The sequence below is a fragment of the Ursus maritimus genome, unplaced genomic scaffold (assembly GCF_017311325.1).
Source record: "Ursus maritimus isolate PB19 unplaced genomic scaffold, ASM1731132v1 scaffold_15, whole genome shotgun sequence".
Lineage (NCBI taxonomy): Eukaryota > Metazoa > Chordata > Mammalia > Carnivora > Ursidae > Ursus > Ursus maritimus.
Window position 1 is genome coordinate 14,175,091 of NW_024423897.1, and position 17,777 is coordinate 14,192,867.

The 17,777-nt window shown below is 38.4% G+C and overlaps 1 long non-coding RNA gene across 4 annotated transcripts in view; it reads right to left on the bottom strand.

Annotated features, from left to right (window-relative positions):
* LOC103664520 overlaps positions 1 to 17,777 on the bottom strand; it is a 112,674-nt gene that overhangs the window by 42,767 nt on the left and 52,130 nt on the right. For 3 of the 4 annotated variants that reach the window (XR_005834833.1, XR_005834832.1, XR_005834834.1), the window contains exons 3-4: positions 12,683 to 12,754; positions 5,228 to 5,394 (exon numbers count right to left, since the gene is read on the bottom strand). This is a non-coding gene — a long non-coding RNA (uncharacterized LOC103664520). The remainder of the gene's footprint in view (positions 1 to 5,227; positions 5,395 to 12,682; positions 12,755 to 17,777) is intronic. The other variant, XR_569053.2, reaches the window with a different exon arrangement.

Consider the following 17,777-nt stretch of genomic DNA (forward strand, 5'->3'; position numbering starts at 1 on the left):
ATTCAAGTACTTAAAGGAAAAAATCTACAACCCAGAAAAGTCTACCCAGCAAAGTTAACACTCAGAATTTAAAAGAAAGATTTTCACAAACAAAAGTTGAAAAATTTGTCACCACTAAGCCAGCCTTACATAAAATGTTAAAGAAACTTCTTTAGGCAGAAAAGAAATGGCTATAACTAGAAAAAAAAAATATGAAAGATAAAATTTCACTGCTAAAAGCAAACATACACTAAAAGTAGTAGATCAATCACTTATAGAGCTAGTATGAAGGCTGAAGGACAAAAAAAAGTAGCAAAATTAACTGTATCTATAATAATTAGCATTCATTTTGTATGAAAGTATTAAAATGTGAAATACATAAAAAGATGGGGAGGAGTAAAAATATAGCACTTTTAGAATGTGTTCAAACTTAAGTGATCATTAATTTAAAATAGACTACTGTATACATAGAGTGCTATATAGGAACTTCATGGTAACCACAAATCAAAAATCTATATTAGATATATTAAAAATAAATAAATAAATAAATAAATAAATAAATAGAAAGGAATCCAAGGATAACACTGAAGAAAGTCTTCAAATCACAAGGGAAGAGAGCAAGAGAAGAAGGAACAGAATAACTACAAAAATAACCAGAAAGCAATTAACAAAATGGCAGTAAGTACATACCTATTAATAACTGCTTTAAATGTAAATGGACTAAATGCTCCAGTCAAAAGACACATGGGTACCAAATGGATTAAAAAAAAACAAAAAAACAAAAAAGACTACCCATCTATATATAGATATAGATATAGATGATATAGATATAGATACTGCCTACAAGAGACATCAGACCTAAACATACATACAGACTGAAAGTAAAGGGATAGAAAAAGATAGTCCGGGCAAATGGAAGGAAAAAAAAAAAGTTGAGGTAGCAATACTTAAATGAGACAAATAGACTAAAACAAAGACTATAACAAGACAAAGAAGGGCATTACAGAACGATAAGGGGATCGATCCAACAAGAGGCTATAACAAATGTAACTATGTATGCACCCAACAGAGGAGCACCTAACTTTATAAAGCAATTATTAACAAAGAGAGAAATTGACAGCAATACAATAATAGTTGGGGACTTTAATACCCCACTTATATCAATGAATAGATCATCTAGCAGTGGCTTCAAATGACAAATTAGAGCAAATGGACTAAGAGGTACATATAGAACATTCTATCCAGAGAACAGAATATACATTCTTTTCAGGTATACATGGAACATTCTCCGGAATAGATCACATTAGGCCACAAAACAAGTCTCAACCAATTTAAATAGATTGAAATCATATCAAGCAACTTTTCCAACAATGGTATGAAACCACAAATCAATTATAAGATAAAAAGAGGGGGAAAAAAACATGAAGGCAAAACAAGTTGCTACTAAACAATGGGTCAAGGAAGAAATCAAAAAAGAAATAAAAAAATACATGAAGATAAATGAAAATGGAAACACAGAATTCCAAAATCTTTAGGATATTGCAAAAGTAGTTCTAAAAGGGCAGTTTATAGCAAAACAGGACTTCAAGAAACAAGAAAAATCTCTACCAACCTAACCTTATACCTAAAGGAACTAGAAAAATAACAAAGCTCAAAAATTAGTAGAGGGAAGGAAATAATAAAGATCAGAGTGGAAATAAATGAAATCAAAACTAAAAAAAAAAAAAGATCAATGAAACTAAGAGCTTGTCCTTTGAAAACATCGACAAAACTGATAAACCTTTAGCCAGACTCTAAGGGGGAGGGGGGGAGAAAGAGAGAGAAAGCAAGCACTCAAATAAATAAAATCATAAATTAAAGGGGAGAGAGGTGCTTAGGTGGTTCAGTTGGTGAAGAGTCTGACCCTTGATTTTGGCTCAGGTCATGATCTCAGGGTGGTGAGATCAAGCCCACCTCAGGCTCCACGCTGGGCACAGAGCCTGCTTAAGATTCTCTCTCATTCATTCTCTCTCTCTCTCTCTCCCCCTCCCTGTCTGCCCCTCCCCCCACTCACATGCATGCTCTCTCATGTGTGCTCAATAAATAGAATCTTTTGTAAAAAATTAAAGGAGAGAGGTTATGACCAACACCAGAGAAATATAAAGGATTATAAGAGACTACTACAAAAATTTATCAACAAATTAGTGACCTAGAAGAAATGGATAAATTCCTTGAAACATACAATCTTCCAAGACTAAATCAGGAAGAAATAGAAAATCTGAACAGACCAATTACTGTAATGAAATTGAATCAGTAATCCAAAAAAATCCCAATAAACAAAGTCCAGGACCAGATGGCTTCACAGGTAAATTCTAACAAACATTCAAAGAGATAATATTTATACCTTCTCAAACTATTCCCAAAAAATGAAAGAGAAAGAAACACTTCCAAAATCATTTTGTGAGGCCAGCATTGCCCTGATCTTAAAACGAGATGAAGATACAAAAAAAAAAAAAAAAAAAAAAAAAAAAAATTATAGGCTAATATCCCTGAAGAACACAGATGCAAAAATCCTCAACAAAATGTTAGTAAGCCAAATTTAATAATACATTAAAAGGATCATTTACCATGATCAAGTGGGATTTATTGCAAATCAATTAACATGATATATCACATTAACAAAATGAAGGGTAAAAATTAAATAATCATCATAATAGATGCAGAAAAAAAGCCTTTGACAAAATTCAACATCCATTCCTGATAAAAATTCTCAACAAAATGGTTATACAGAGAATATACCTCAACATAATAAAGGCCATATATTAAAAAACTCCCAGCTAACATCATACTCAAGAGTGACAAGCTTAGGGGCGCCTGGGTGGCACAGCGGTTAAGCGTCTGCCTTCCGCTCAGGGCGTGATCCCGGCGTTATGGGATCGAGCCCCACATCAGGCTCTTCTGCTATGAGCCTGCTTCTTCCTCTCCCACTCCCCCTGCTTGTGTTCCCTCTCTCGCTGGCTGTCTCTATCTCTGTCGAATAAATAAATAAAATCTTAAAAAAAAAAAAAAAGAGTGACAAGCTTAAAGTTTCTCCTTTAAGATCAGGAACAAGGCAACAAATGCCCACTCCTACCACTACTATTCAATGTAATCCTAGAATCCAGCCTCAGCAGTCAGACAAGAAAAAGAAAAAGCACCCCAATTGGTAAGGAAGAAGTAAAACTGTCACTATTTGCAGTTGAAATGACACTATAAAACCTTAAGACTCTGCCAAAAACTATGAGAATAAATTCAATTAAATTTCATGAAAAAAATATACAAAAATCACATTCTATACACTAATAATAAAGTAGCAAAAAGAGAAATTAAGAAAACAATCTCATATACAATTGCATCAAAAAGAACAAAATGCCTAGGAATAAATTTAACCAAGGAGGTGATAGACCTACACTCTGATGAAGGAAATTGAAGAGGACACAAATGAATGGAAAAGCATACCATGTTCATGGAGTAAAGGAATATTGTTAAAATATCCCTACTACCCAAAGCAGTCTACAGATACAGCACAATCCCTACCATATACCAATAGCATTTTGTACAGAACAAAAACTAATAATCCTTAAATTTATTTGGAACCACAAAAGACCCTGAATAGAGCAATCTTGAGAAAGAAAAACAAAGCTGGAGGTATCATGCTCCCAGATTTCAAACTGTACTAACAAAGCTATAGTAATCAAAACACTATGGTATGGGTACAAAAATAGACACATGGATGGAACAGAATAGACAGCCCAGAAATTAACCCATGCTTATATGGTTAATTAATCCATGACAAAGGAGACAAGAATATATGGGGAAAAGAAAATCTCTTAAATAAACAGTGCTGGGAAAACTGAACAGCCACATGGCAAAACAATGAAACTGGATTGCTTTTTTACACCATAAACAAAATAAACTCAAAGTGGGTTCAAGACCTAAATGTGAGACCTGAAACCATAAAACTTTTAGAAAAGAACATAGACCGTTGTGGGTTTTTTTGTTTTTTGTTTTTTGTTTTTTTTTTTACATCAGCCATAGCAACATTTTTCTAGATCTATCTCCTAAGGCAAGAGGAAAAAAAGCAAAAATAAAGCAAAAATATACTATTGGGACTACACCAAAATAAAAAGCTATTACACGGTGAAGGAAACCATAAACAAAATAAAAAAGGCAACCTACTAAATAGAAGATACTTGCAAATGACATATTTGATAAGGGGATGATATCCAAAACATAGAAAAAAACTTCTACAACTCAACAGCAAAACACAAACAATCTGATAAAAAAAAAAAAATGGGCAAAGGTACTTAACATTTTCCCAAAGATACACAGATGACCTGATACATAAAAAGCTGTTTAATATCACTAATCATCAGGGAAATGCAAGTCAAAACTACAATGACATAACACCTGCTAGAATAACTAGAGTAAAAAACAAAAAAACACAAATGTTGGCAAGGGTGTGGAAATAAAGGAACCCTCATGCACTGTTGACGGGAATATAAATTGGTGCAGTCACTGTGGGAAAGGATAAGGAGTTTTCTCAACAAATTAAATAGAAATACTATATGATCCAGTAATTCCATTACTGGGTATTTACCCAAAGAAAACAAAAGCACTAATCGGGAAAGATGTTGGCAGCATTATTTACAATAGCCAAGATAGGGAACCAACCCAGGTGTCCATCAATAGATGAATGGATAAAGATGTGGAATATACATACAAGAGAATATTACTCAGCTATAAAAAGGACGAGATTTTGCTATTTGTGAGATGGATGGACCTAAAGGGTATTACGCTAAGTGCAGTAAGTCAGACTGAGAAAGACAAATACCATAATTTAACTTATATGTGGAATCTAAAAAACAAAACAAATGAATAAGCAAACATCAACATCATATCAAGACAGAAAGCAAACTGAAGGTTGCCAGAGAGGAGAGGGGTGGGGGACTGGGTGGTACAGGCTTCCAGTTATGGAATGAATGAGTCACAGAAATCAAAGATAACAGCACAGGGAATATAGTCAATGGTATTGTAATAATGTTGTATGATAACAAATTGTAATTACACTTGTGGTGAGCATAGCATGATGTATAAACTTGAATCATTATGTTGTACATCTGAAACTAATGTAATTGTATGAACTGTACTCAAAAAGTAAGTAATAAAACAAAAACAAAGTCCAAATCCAGACCCCAAATCTCAGTGCTCCCTAAGTGAGGCCGCTCACCTGCCTCCAAAGGACTGGGATGAGTGGAGACAGCTTGCTGTTTCTTCTCCCTTTCTCCTTCCCTCTCTCTCTCTCTCTCCTTCAGAGACCTCATCTCCTTTCCAAGAAGACCTGGGACCAGCTGGGCTTGAGCACCACTTACTCCATNGCAGGAAAGCAACAGTGATCTGAAAAGCATAGAAGCCGGAAACAGGGAATACCCCCTGGTTAACTCCCAGCATGAGGAGATTCTGGCCATCATCCTGCCAACGATTTTACTAATTTTATGCCATTTATCTCCATTGCTCTGCTGAGAGGGGAGCAGGCAATACAATTTGATGCTTCTTCTCTTATTCTGCTGGCCAGCACTCTTCCACCCATTCATCAAATTCAATGTTTTGTCAGGCTTAATGGCCTTCAAGTTCTCGCCCCAACTTCCTTATATTACACTTGCCACCCTCTGCCCTAGCAATGCTGATAATCAATTAATTTACTAAGCACTAATCAAATATCTACTATGTGTCTGGTATGGTGCAAGGCTCTGGGAATTAAATGGTGGATAAAATAAAAACAAATATGGTACCTGTTCACACTAACTGGCCTATGTGTCTGATGCCCATGAGACCAGATAGGCAATCACAATACAGTGTGATGAGGGTTCTGATGGGGGAAGCAGACCAGGGTCTGGCAGCCTGGACTACCAGGAAGGCCTTCTCAGCATGGTAAGGAGCCAGTTTATCTGGCCAAGAATTCACCACATGATGGAAGAGGGGACTAGGATAAGGTACGACAAATGTTGACTATTCCTCCTGAATTCCATTTCCAACAGGACACGTGGCCACAGGGACTCCTCCACACAGATACTGAGGCTAGAGAGGATTCTGCCACATCACTGTCCTTTTATGTCTGGGCTTATATCAACATTATTGAGGAAGCAAGAATTATGAGACTTATTTAAAAGTATTAGTCTACCCAGGTTCTTCAACTTAGTGGTAACAAGACCACATTCTCGGCATGGGGACAAAGCAGAGTACTCAGGTGCCCCCCAAATCTTCTCTGCCTCCAGCACCCTCAAAAGCCCTATGGCTTCCATAACCATTCCTAAGCCTGAAAGGGGTGAGAGGAGGGAATATTTTTACGTAATGAAACCCAACACAGAGAAGACTGCCTCACAGGAGCTGAGATATTTCAATGAATAAATAACCCCATAGAGTGGGAGACAGGAAATAACTACCTCACCTTGCTCTCTCCTCCCTCCCGTCTCTTGCGACTGTCCTACACTGACAGTAATCCACCAGAAGCTGAAGGGCAAGGGAACTCATTGCTATAAACTAGTGGTTCTCACACTTTTATGTCAGGATTACCTGAGGACTGTTGAAACAAATATTCCTGGTCCCCACCCCCAAGTTTTCTGACTCCCTTGGTGGGGCATGGGGCTCAGGAATTTGCCAGAAGATCACCAGTGACACGGGTAAGAGGTGGATCTCAGGACACAGTGAGAACAGCTGCCATAGACTGTACTATACCAGCCAGCCTCCTAAGGTACAGAGTGGAGGGGGGAAGCTGATCCAGAGGGGCACACATGCATCTACTGAACCTATACCATTAGGCCATACAGGCCATACAGTTGCTACTACTTAACTCTGCCATCATAGCACCAAAAAAAAAAAAAAAAAAAAGTCACAGAAAACACATAAATGAATGAGCATTTTATTTTCCAATAAAAATTTACTTTCATTCTTTACTTATAAAATTTTATTTCCTGCAAATTAATTTAAGTCTTACCCACCTCTGTCTCCTCAGTGTTCAGAAAACACCAAGACAATCATTCCCTGAGTACATATAAGTGCCAGGAACTTTATGTCCATCACATCTTTGCTTTGAAGGAACTTAGATTTAATCTATCCCAGTTAGGACCACAACTTGGGTAGCTCTCACTTTATTTAAGCCAATTTCTCATCTCCACCGTGTGTCAGAAACTATGTTAGTCACTCAAGATCCCGAAGTAAACAAGACATCCACAGTCCCTATTTCGGGGATTAACTGCCTAGTGAGATGTTGGTTAAGGTTTTCTGGCTGCAAGCAACAGATATGAGCCTAAGTAAATTAGATAAAAAGAAAAGTGTTGGGAGAATACTGGAATGCCAAGAGGCTTCAGAGACAAACAGGTCAGCTATTCTTCTGGAAGGCTGGAACCCAGAATAGTTCCCACAAGAGATGTTACAACCCAAGCCCCACTTCTGGATTCTCGTGAACTCTCTCTGGGCTGGGGACCTGGCTAGGTAGTTTTAAAATTTCCCCTTATGATTCTGATTTGTAAACATGGTTGATAACTACTGCTCTGGTCTCTTCAGGAGAATAGTTTTCCTCCTTTGTCATTCTGGTTTTTAGCAGATCATGGACTCTGATAAAGTTAGAATAAACATTCGAAAATCCACCCAAATTCCCCAACTCCCCACCAAGTTTAACAGGTGGACAACAACATGCTCCATCTTTATAGCACCTTTTCAAAACATTGTCAGGTTTTATCTTGAATGAGCCTTAGAGACAGATAGCACAGGTGTTATTCCTCAATAAGAAAACTGAGGCTCAGGTAAAGGATGTGCCCAAACTCACAGCAAGTGAATTGGCAGAGCTGAGACTAGAACCCAGGTCTCCAAAGGGCATTGGTTCACCAACCTGAGCATGAATAAGACACACAAAGGAAATTTGTCCCAGGGCAGTGTCCTTGGCTTCAAACCCAGGGGTCTGATCCAGGAAGTCTTGAGTGAGGCACAAGCACCTACATTATCACCAAAGTGATTTGGATGCAAATGGCCCAAAAATCTCAGTTGGTGAAACACTGCCATTGAGGAAATCCTCTTCAGCCCATAGCTTTGAATATTATCCTGCCCAAAAGCGAGAGAGTGAACCCACTACCTGATTCAAGATGCTTTCCCAATCCCAAAAAGAATATTTCATTTTCTTTCTCCTTTATCTTATTACCGACTAGCATTAGCTTTCTAGAGAAATAGTCAAACTCTAGATCAACGATAGTGAGTTTCAGTTCGACATGCCAACTCTGACCAACTTGCAGTGGCTTCTTAGAGCCTTGGATTGAGAAATAAGGAGACTTGGCCAGGTACAGCAGAGAATATACTCTGATCAGTTAGTGGTGTCAGTCATGGACACAGTGAGGAATTCTGGCAGTCCCACCTATCATCTAGCTAGAACTCGATCCTCAGTTTTTTCCTCATTTTTCTACTTAGAAATACTCTCTATGAAGAGACCTAGGTTCTGAGTAACAGATAATGATTTTTTAAAAGTGCTTCCATGCAGTCCATCAACTATGGGTTCTGCTTGAGACATTCTGGATGCCATGATTCAAATGTAAATATCCCCTAAAATCCATCAATGTCTGGGTAGCTGATGAAGTACCATGGACTATAACAGTGTTCCCTTTTCTGATCTTCGGGCACTTTTTTATTTGTGTGAGCTGATGGATTACCACAATGAGGGGACTTTCTCACATTCTGCTCATGATAACAGATGAGCTGTGAAATTGATTTGAACACCTAGGAGGGTTATGATTTATCAACATACATTAGGCCCGATGGAGCTTTACTGGATGAATCCCAACTACATGCAGAATCCAATCACACTTCCACAAAGAGGACAGTGACTCAAGATACATTAAGTACAGCTATTTCATAGTTGGCATCCAATAAAGGGTTCCCTTTCATTAAGTCAACAAATATTTACTGAGCACCTAATATGTTCCAGGTACTATTTTAGGAGCCACAGATACTGCACTAGACAAGAGAAACTTATCCTTAGACCTAGCTCCCGTCCCAATTGTAATTAGGTGAATTTAACCTACCCTCGCCTTTGGGTAAACACCAACAGCCTGATACCTGAGGATCAATGGTTGAGGTGACCTGAACTGGATATCATCGTACAATTTCCTGGACTGCAGATACTTGGAGGAGCCAACCTGATGACTAATGCTGCATCTTCAGTATTGTTTCTCCCAGTACAAAGAATGGATCCGTGGACATTTCTAATGAGGTTGTCCCACATGTGAACCCCTCAGAAAGTCACTCAGTCAAGAAGGGCTTCAGACAAAAGCCTTACCTAACTGGAAGTGTGTAGACATCTGCAAAGAATTTTCTCTTCTGCCAACCAATGCCTAAAACTGCATTCTTACACAGACTTGGACAAGGGAAACAGGGGGTGGTTCATCAGAAACACTGAAGTTTTTTAGTATATACACTCCTAAGGCTTTGTTCTCCCACCCCAAAATTCTGCCCCTTAAGTTCTAGGCTGGTGTCCAGGCAGATACATTTTCAACAAGTACCCATGGGTGAGTCTGATGAATCTAGAAAACACAGTCTTTAAGTTTCATTTAGATACAAGCCTGGTCTCTGTCAAAATAAAAGGTGCAAATTCTGGTAAATGGATAGAGACCTACCCAACTGGAAATCATGCAAGCTGACTTTTACTTCTGATTTTGTCTTTAATCAGCTGTGTGACTTCAGACCAGCCACTCCACCTTTCTGGACTGGTGTCATCATATGCACAAGGAGAGGAGAAGGAGTAGATCATATCTGAAGTGTCTTGAGGAGCTAAGTTTATATAGCTATATTTTTTCCACATTTGCAGGCCAATTTCACATACTAATTGATTAAGCCCCAGTATAAATATCACTGTTAAGTAGTTTTTTTTTTACAAGAAAGTAATGCATATTTAAAATAAATTTGTGCCAGATCAGTCCATTACATATTTAAATGCTTTCAGGATCCATAATTAGGCTTCTGAGGTGTTCAGTGTAGAATTTTTATAAACTCCCCAGTAGCAGAGTCATCCTTGTACTATTTGTCACCCTGCCTTCTGCCTTCCCACCCCTTGCCCCATCATTTAGGTGTCCCCACAGCTGCAGAAGTTAGTCATTATCTGACTCTACACAGAAACTACTGGATTTCTGTATCAATAGGTCTGTAAATTCCTTCTCATTAATGAATCCAGAGTTGTCTTTTTATCGACCTTTAACAGACTTTTTGCCTAATCATCTCCATTTGATTAATATCCTCACTTTTTTTTGTTCTGATTGCCTGCCTCTCTATACCCCACTCACGTACACCTGCAGGCAAATGCTCTCTGTGCTGGTGGCTAAGACCATCAGGCAAGCAACGGATCAGACGACAAACATCAAGATTTTTAGGTCTATGGCTTCTCCACGCAGATCATCTCCTTTGACATAATAACGAATGGGACTGAAATCTGTCTTGCCCATTCAAACGAGTCATGTTGTCTACACCCGTATCTCCAGCCAAGTTACACATCAAAAATCAGCAAGAGTCATTCCCTCGTAATTCTTTACCAACCCATAGTTGACGCAGCCGGTGTTCTTTGGAGCCTGATGTGGGGCTCAATGAGGCTTGCATTTCATTGCTTCTCTAGAATCATAGCATATTACAGCAATAGGTCTCAAAAGTTTAATGTGGTGAGAATTCCACAGGAGAGTGGCAGTTGTTTGCTTATCTGCTTGAAGCCCCACACTCTCCCTTCTATCCCCTGTTCTATACTGCCGGGCCTAGAATCCTACATGCTCAATGTCCCATGTTTTCTTACCAGGGGCTTTTGGTTAGGTTCAGCCAGTATAAACCATGACAGCCAGAAAGAAGTCATCCTGGTTCCAGCACGAACATAGGGGGTATCTCTTTAACGATTCCAGCAGTAACAGTAGCAGCAAGGTACCCTCCCTCCAAGATCCCAGCACTGGGGCTCCAGACTAGCCGCTTCCTCATCAAGTGACCCCCGTGCCCCAATCCTTTTGAATCCTTAGCACACCGGTTCTTCCTTTTGCCCCTCCAGCCTTCCTAACACCATTGTCGCTATGGTGAAGTGTTGGCAGAATGGTCTCAATCCCTGACTCTTCCCCCTTGCAATGTGATTATAAAGCTTCTCCCATCAAAAGGGGGAGTCAATTTGAGAGATGAGTATGGGCTGGCCTTATTACTTTGGTCAACAAGTTGCAGTTTAAGCAATTCTGTGCCAGTTCTGATTCTAGACCTGAAGACTTTGCATGCTTCCCTTTGGAATACCACCAAGTTGCCATATGAACGAGCCTGGGGTAACCAGCTGGAGGAGGACCCAAGCACCATAGCCAATAAGCAGCCAGATCCCAGAATCCAAGCTACCTAGCTGACCTGACACCTACTACAGACACAGGAGGGAGCCCAGTCAAGATCAGAAGAATGATCCAGTTGGCCAGTAGACTGGTGAGCAATAATAAACAATTGTTCTTTTAAGTTACTCATTTTAGGGTGTTTTGTTACCCCACAACAGAAAACCAATATAATAACTGTTTGCCTTAACTCTCTCTTCCATTGCAGTTTCTCTGACTGGACCATAACTGATAAAGGCAACTTGTTAAGAATACAAATCCCCCACTGAAGCACCCCCGACAGTTTTGATGTGTGGTCTCAGACCATTCTTTGCCAAATACAGCTTTCAAGGGGCTACAGAAATCATCCTGTCTATACTCTCATCTCTCAGGAAATTTATAGTTAAGTTCACCTTTAAGTAAAAACTCCGTATGATTAAATATTTGGCAACCAATTCCAGTGTCCAAGGAACATCTTAACACCGCCAAGGATTTTTTTTTCCCTAATTGCTTACTTCATTCCCTCAACGTACATTTATCTTTTTCCTTTTATTTCTTCCCAAAAAAAAAGTGGCTGAGAGATATTTTAAGTAAAACATTGTTTTACTCCATAGGTTAAATAGCTCCAGCCAGATAGCCCCTTGGAATTAAAAAGATAAAAGCAAAAGCAAAAAACAAACAAAAACTCTTTAGTATCAGATTGGTTTCAGATAAATTAGATCTACTGTGTGACTTTCTACAAGTCATTAACCTCTCTGAACCTAAATTTTTTTCAACTGTTAAAGTCTGTTGTGCGAAATAAATGAAACAAAGTTTGTAAAAAGTTAATGTGTTTGGTCTTGGCTTTCTCTTCTCCAAATATGCTCTCTAAAAAAGATAAACTGGATCTGGTATACACCCAAGTCTCCAGATTCCAGTCTTATCAGAGCATCATGAACAAACTCTCCCATAATGATGGTTGAAAAGCAGCCATGGGGCGCCTGGGTGGCTCAGCCATTAAGCGTCTGCCTTTGGCTCAGGGCATGATCCTGGCACTCTGGGATTGAGCCCCTCAAATAAAAAAATAAAATCTTAAAAAAAAAAAAAAACACCCATACCTATGGCAACTGATGTGGAGGACCAATGCTAAAGCCAACCACCTGCCCCTGCCCTCTGGGGAAGAAATGCCCTAGGGAACTCCTGTCTTAAGAGAAGAACCCAAAGAGGCACATTAATTCTTTTGAGTTTACCCAAGCAACAAGATGATAATTTAATACAAATTAATATTTTTTTTACTAGACAACAAAGAAGCAAAAGGAAAAAAATTTCTATTGCCTACAACAATCACATACCTGGAATATATTCTTCCACACTCTGGAAGCTGTTCCCTTAACCTCCACTTCCACCTCTCCCAAAAGAAGCCACTGGTATAAAACAAGAAGAGAACAAAGTAGATGAGACTCCAGAACTCAGGAAAGATGGAGGGAGATTACATCACCTACTCCACAGAAGCCACTTCTAATTTCCCCTCATTAGATCTCTCGGTCCTCTCAAAGTCCCTCCTAGGCTGTGCTTGGGTCAGGCAAGGGAGAAGTCAAGGAGAAAGGTAAAAGGGAGGCCAAGCAAGAATATAGAGTTTCTTTTCCCTTCCTATACCTAATGTCCAGCCTTGTTGCATCCTGCCTCCCTCCAAAATACTCCTTTATTACTCAGAACAAGTTAGCAACAAAATTGTTAGGATTTTGTTTGTTTTTCAGGATTCATACCCCATCCCCAACCAAAGCATTTATTTTTAGCTAAGTGCACTCCCCAGGAGATCCTAATGAATGGAGTTGTCTCCAACAATGTGTGTGCATGCATGCAGTATTTTATAGTCAAAAAATCCCATAAACACAATTAAGACTGTACCTATATACACATGTGATATAAATATATGGTCATTAATCTCATTTACTCTATCACAAACTTCTTTGTCAGTAAATATCCTTTTACATTTGCAAAGCTGTATAGTATCTCACAAAGTATGTATTAAGTAATTCTTCATTGTTGGGTATCAGTTTCTTAATATTACAAATTAAGAAAAAAATATTCTTGTTCCATCTTTCTCATTTGCCCAGTCATTCCCTTAGGATACAGGCTTGAGGACGAATAGCTGAGTTAAAGGTAAATAACATGCACATTTAATGCTTCGATATATTTTGCCAAATTTTCTTCAGGGCTAGACAAGAGGATATCCCATTGAGGACATGAGAGAGTGTTCACAAGAGGGAATTTGTGAGTCCCAAATGGAATCAAAAAAGAAAGTACATGTCAAAAAGCCTGGAGGCCTTACCCTGAATGCTGGTGCTTTATTTTTTTCTTTTAAACGGCTGGCCTCCTCATTGTCCCTTTGTAGCTTTTGAACATCACTGCCTATAAGTCTTTGCTCTTGTCTGTTCCCTCTCTACCTCCTCCTTGATGCTTTCTTGGCAGTTAATGTAACAACTGTAAGAACAACAAATTTTTCATTTACTCTTAATGCTAACTTATGCTAGTATGCATCATGTTGGCCCTACTACAGACGGCTATTACTGTAATACTCCCCCATAATATAACATTCCAAAACTCAACTTGTAATCGCAATCATTTATTTTCTTGCTCACAGGACAGCAGGTTGTTTCAGGCATTAAGGCAGCCACATTTGGCTCCAGCTTCAGGTCAGTTTCCATCTAATCCATTGGTCTCACTCTGAGCTCAGAATAAAGAAACAATGGCAATCTGTACCATGCACTTGTCAGAAAGACCTGGCAAATTTTAATTATGCCCACATCCCACTGGCCAAAATAAGCCACATGACCAAGGCCAACATCAATAGAACTAGGAAATATACTCATTCCACCCTAGTGCACTGCAGGGTCACATGCAGAAAGAGTAAAGATGTGAGGATAATTCAATCTATCACATGTCAGTTGTTAAAATACCAAAACACATCCAGAGTGGTCAGAGAAATTCCCTACTTACTAAGATTACAAACCAATTAATAACCTTGCCCAGCTGTGGTTACAGAAGCAAGCAGTGGGGTCTAATAGCAGTTCCTGCATGGATGTGGGTAGCCCCTTGCAACTATGTAACAAGCAGTGGTGGTGGAAGCAAGGTTGTACAGCTCCACCTACTACTCTGTAGAGAGCCAGCACTGGTGAGGACATAAAGCAGACAGTATAGTCAACCTGTGCCTCTGTCTCTACCTTCAGGGTCAAGGCCATATGGAAACTGTTGGCATCTAGGAATGTACCTACCCCTTGACTCATGGACAGTGTTCCTGACCACCCACCTACTATAGCAAAGTACAGAACTCTGGGGACTTAATTACTGTCCATATTGGGAAAGTCATTGAAATGCTTTGATGCAGTACTTCATGTCAAATCATGGTTCAGACAGGTATTGAGCCCATAGAAGCTTCATTGAAAGAGCACAACAAAATTCAAAATTTAGAAGAGGAGAAAACACTACCAAATTCATTTTCACAAGGCCAGCATTACCCTGACATGAAAGCCAGATAATGGCACTACAAGAAAAACTCCAGGCTCATAATTTGATGAGCAGACATAAAAGAACCCTCAACAAAATATTAGTGAACAGAATTCGACAGTACATTACAAGGGTCATATGCCAAAATCAAGTGGGATTTATTCCAGGGATCCAAGGATGTTTCAACATCCACAAATCAGTATGATACACCCTATTCACAAAAATCAAGGATAAAAATCTTATCATCTCAATACATAAAGGCATTTAACAAAATTTAAGATCCTTTCATGATAAAAACTCTCAACAAACTTGGAATAGAGGGAACGTACCTTCAACATAAAAAAGTTCCTATAGGACAAGTCTACAGCTAAGATCATACTCAATGGTGAAATCTCAAAGTTTTTCCTCTAAGATCAGGAATAAGACAAGGATACCCACTCTCACTGCCACTACTCAACATAGTACTGAAAGTCCTAGGACAGAGCAATCGGACAAGAAATAAAAAGCATCCAAATTAGAAAGGAAGAAGTAAAATTTTTCTCTATTTGCAGAAGACATGATATGATAAATAGAGAACACTAAAGACTTCACTAAACTGTTAGAATGAATTTGATCAAGTTGCAAGGTACAAAATTAATACACAAAGATTAATCGCATTTCTATACATTAAAAATGAACTACCAGAGAAAAATTAAGAAAACAATCTCATTTACAATAGCACCAAGGAATAAAATACTTAAGAACACCTTTAAGCAAGGAAGTGAAAGATCCATACACTGAAAACTATGAGATTGATGAAAGAAACTGAATCTGCAAATAAATGGAAAGATACTCTGTGCTCATGGTTTGGAAGAATGTTGTTAAAATGTCCATACTACCCAAAGCAATCTACAGACTCAATTTAATCCCTACCAAAATTCCAATGGCATTTTTCACAGAAATAGGAAAAAAAAATCCTAAGGTAAGTATAGAACCACTAAAGACCCCAAATTGCCAGAGCAATTTCGAGAAAGAAGAACTAAGCTAGAGACATCTACTCCCTTATTTTAAACTGTATTACAAAGTCATAGTAATCAAAACAGTATGATATTGGCACTACAAAAAAAAAAGAGATTAATAGAACAAAGAGCCAAGAAAAAAATCCATTATATGGTCAATTTATCACAAGGAAGCCAAGTATGTACAACAGGGAAACAGTAGTTTCTTCAATAAATGGTGTTGAGAAACTGGATAGGCACATGCAGAAGAATGAAATTGGACACTTATCTTACACCATACACACAAAAATCAACTCAAAATGGATTAAAGACTTAAACCTAAGACCTGAAACCAATTAAAACTCTTAGAAGGAAACATAGGGGATAAGGTCCTTGACATCAGTCTTGGTGATGATTTTTCACATTTGGCACCAAAAGCAAAGACGATGGCAGAAAACAAACAAGTAGGACTACATCAAATTAAAAGTCTTATGCACAACAAAGAAAAACCATCAACAAAATGAAAAGGCACTGAATGGGAAAAAAATATTTCCAGACCATATATCTGATAAAAGGTTAATATCTAAGATACATGAACTCCTACAACTCAATAGCAAAAAAATGAACAATCCAATGAAAAAAATGTGCAGAGAAACTGAATAGACATTTTCCCCCAAAGATGCACAAATGGCCAACAGGTATATATGAAAATGTGCTCAACATCATTCATTAGGGAAATGCAAATCAAAAGCATAAGGAGATCACCTCACACCTGTTAGAATGTCTATCAACAGAAAGAGATAAATATTGGTGACGATGTAGAGAAAAGGGCACTCCTGTACATGGATACACACGTGATAGTGGGAATGCAAATGGGTGCAGTCACTATGGAAAACAGTATGGAGTTTCCTCAAAAAAAAAATTAAAAACAGAAATAACACATGTTCCATCAACTCATTTCTGGGCATATATCCAACAGAAATGAAAGCAGGCTCTTGAAGAGTCATCTGCACTTCCATATTCATTGCAGTATTATTCACAATAGCCGAGACATGGAAACAAAGTGTGAGTCAACAGATGACTAGATGGACCTTAAGGGCATAATGTTAAGTAAACTAAGTCAGACAGAAAGAAAAAGGAAAGTTCTGCGATATCACTTACATGTAGAATCTAAAAAAAGCTGAACTCATAGAAAGGAGGCTAGAATGGTGGTTAGGAGGGGCTGGGGGTTGGAAGAAAAGGGAGACATTGGTCCGAGAGTAGACACTTCCAGTTATAGGAGGAAAAATGTACAGCATAGTGATAATAGTAATATGTGTTTATATACTTGAAAGTAAGAGACCTTAAATGTTATCACAAAACAAGAAATGGTAATTTTTTTTTCTTCCAAGTTTTTATTAAATTCAAGTTAACATACAGTGTAATTTTAGTTCCAGGTGCAGAACTGAGTGATTCATCACTTCCATACATCACCCAGCGCTCATCGCAAGTGCCCTCCTGAATTAATTCCCATTGCCTAGCTCACCCATCCCCACACTCACCTCCCCTCTAGTAATCATCAGTTTGTTCTCTATAGTTAAGACTGTTCCTTGGTTATTACGCAATGCAATGGAAGTGTTAGTTAATGCTAGGACCTACTCATTTCATAATATGTAGGTATATCAAATCAACACCTTGTACATCTTAAACTTACAGAGTTGCATCTATTATATCTCAATAAAGCTGGAAAAAAACTCAACAATTTGGAAATTAGAGAAATTTAACCAATGACATGTACTACAGCTGATATAATTTGCCAAGCAGTTTTAAGAAATCTATAGTACATCAACTAAAAGGAATTTTTTTTTTAAGATTTTATTTATTCATTCAACAGAGATAGAGACAGCCAGCGAGAGAGGGAACACAAGCAGGGGGAGTGGGAGAGGAAGAAGCAGGCTCATAGCGGAGGAGCCTGAGGTGGGGC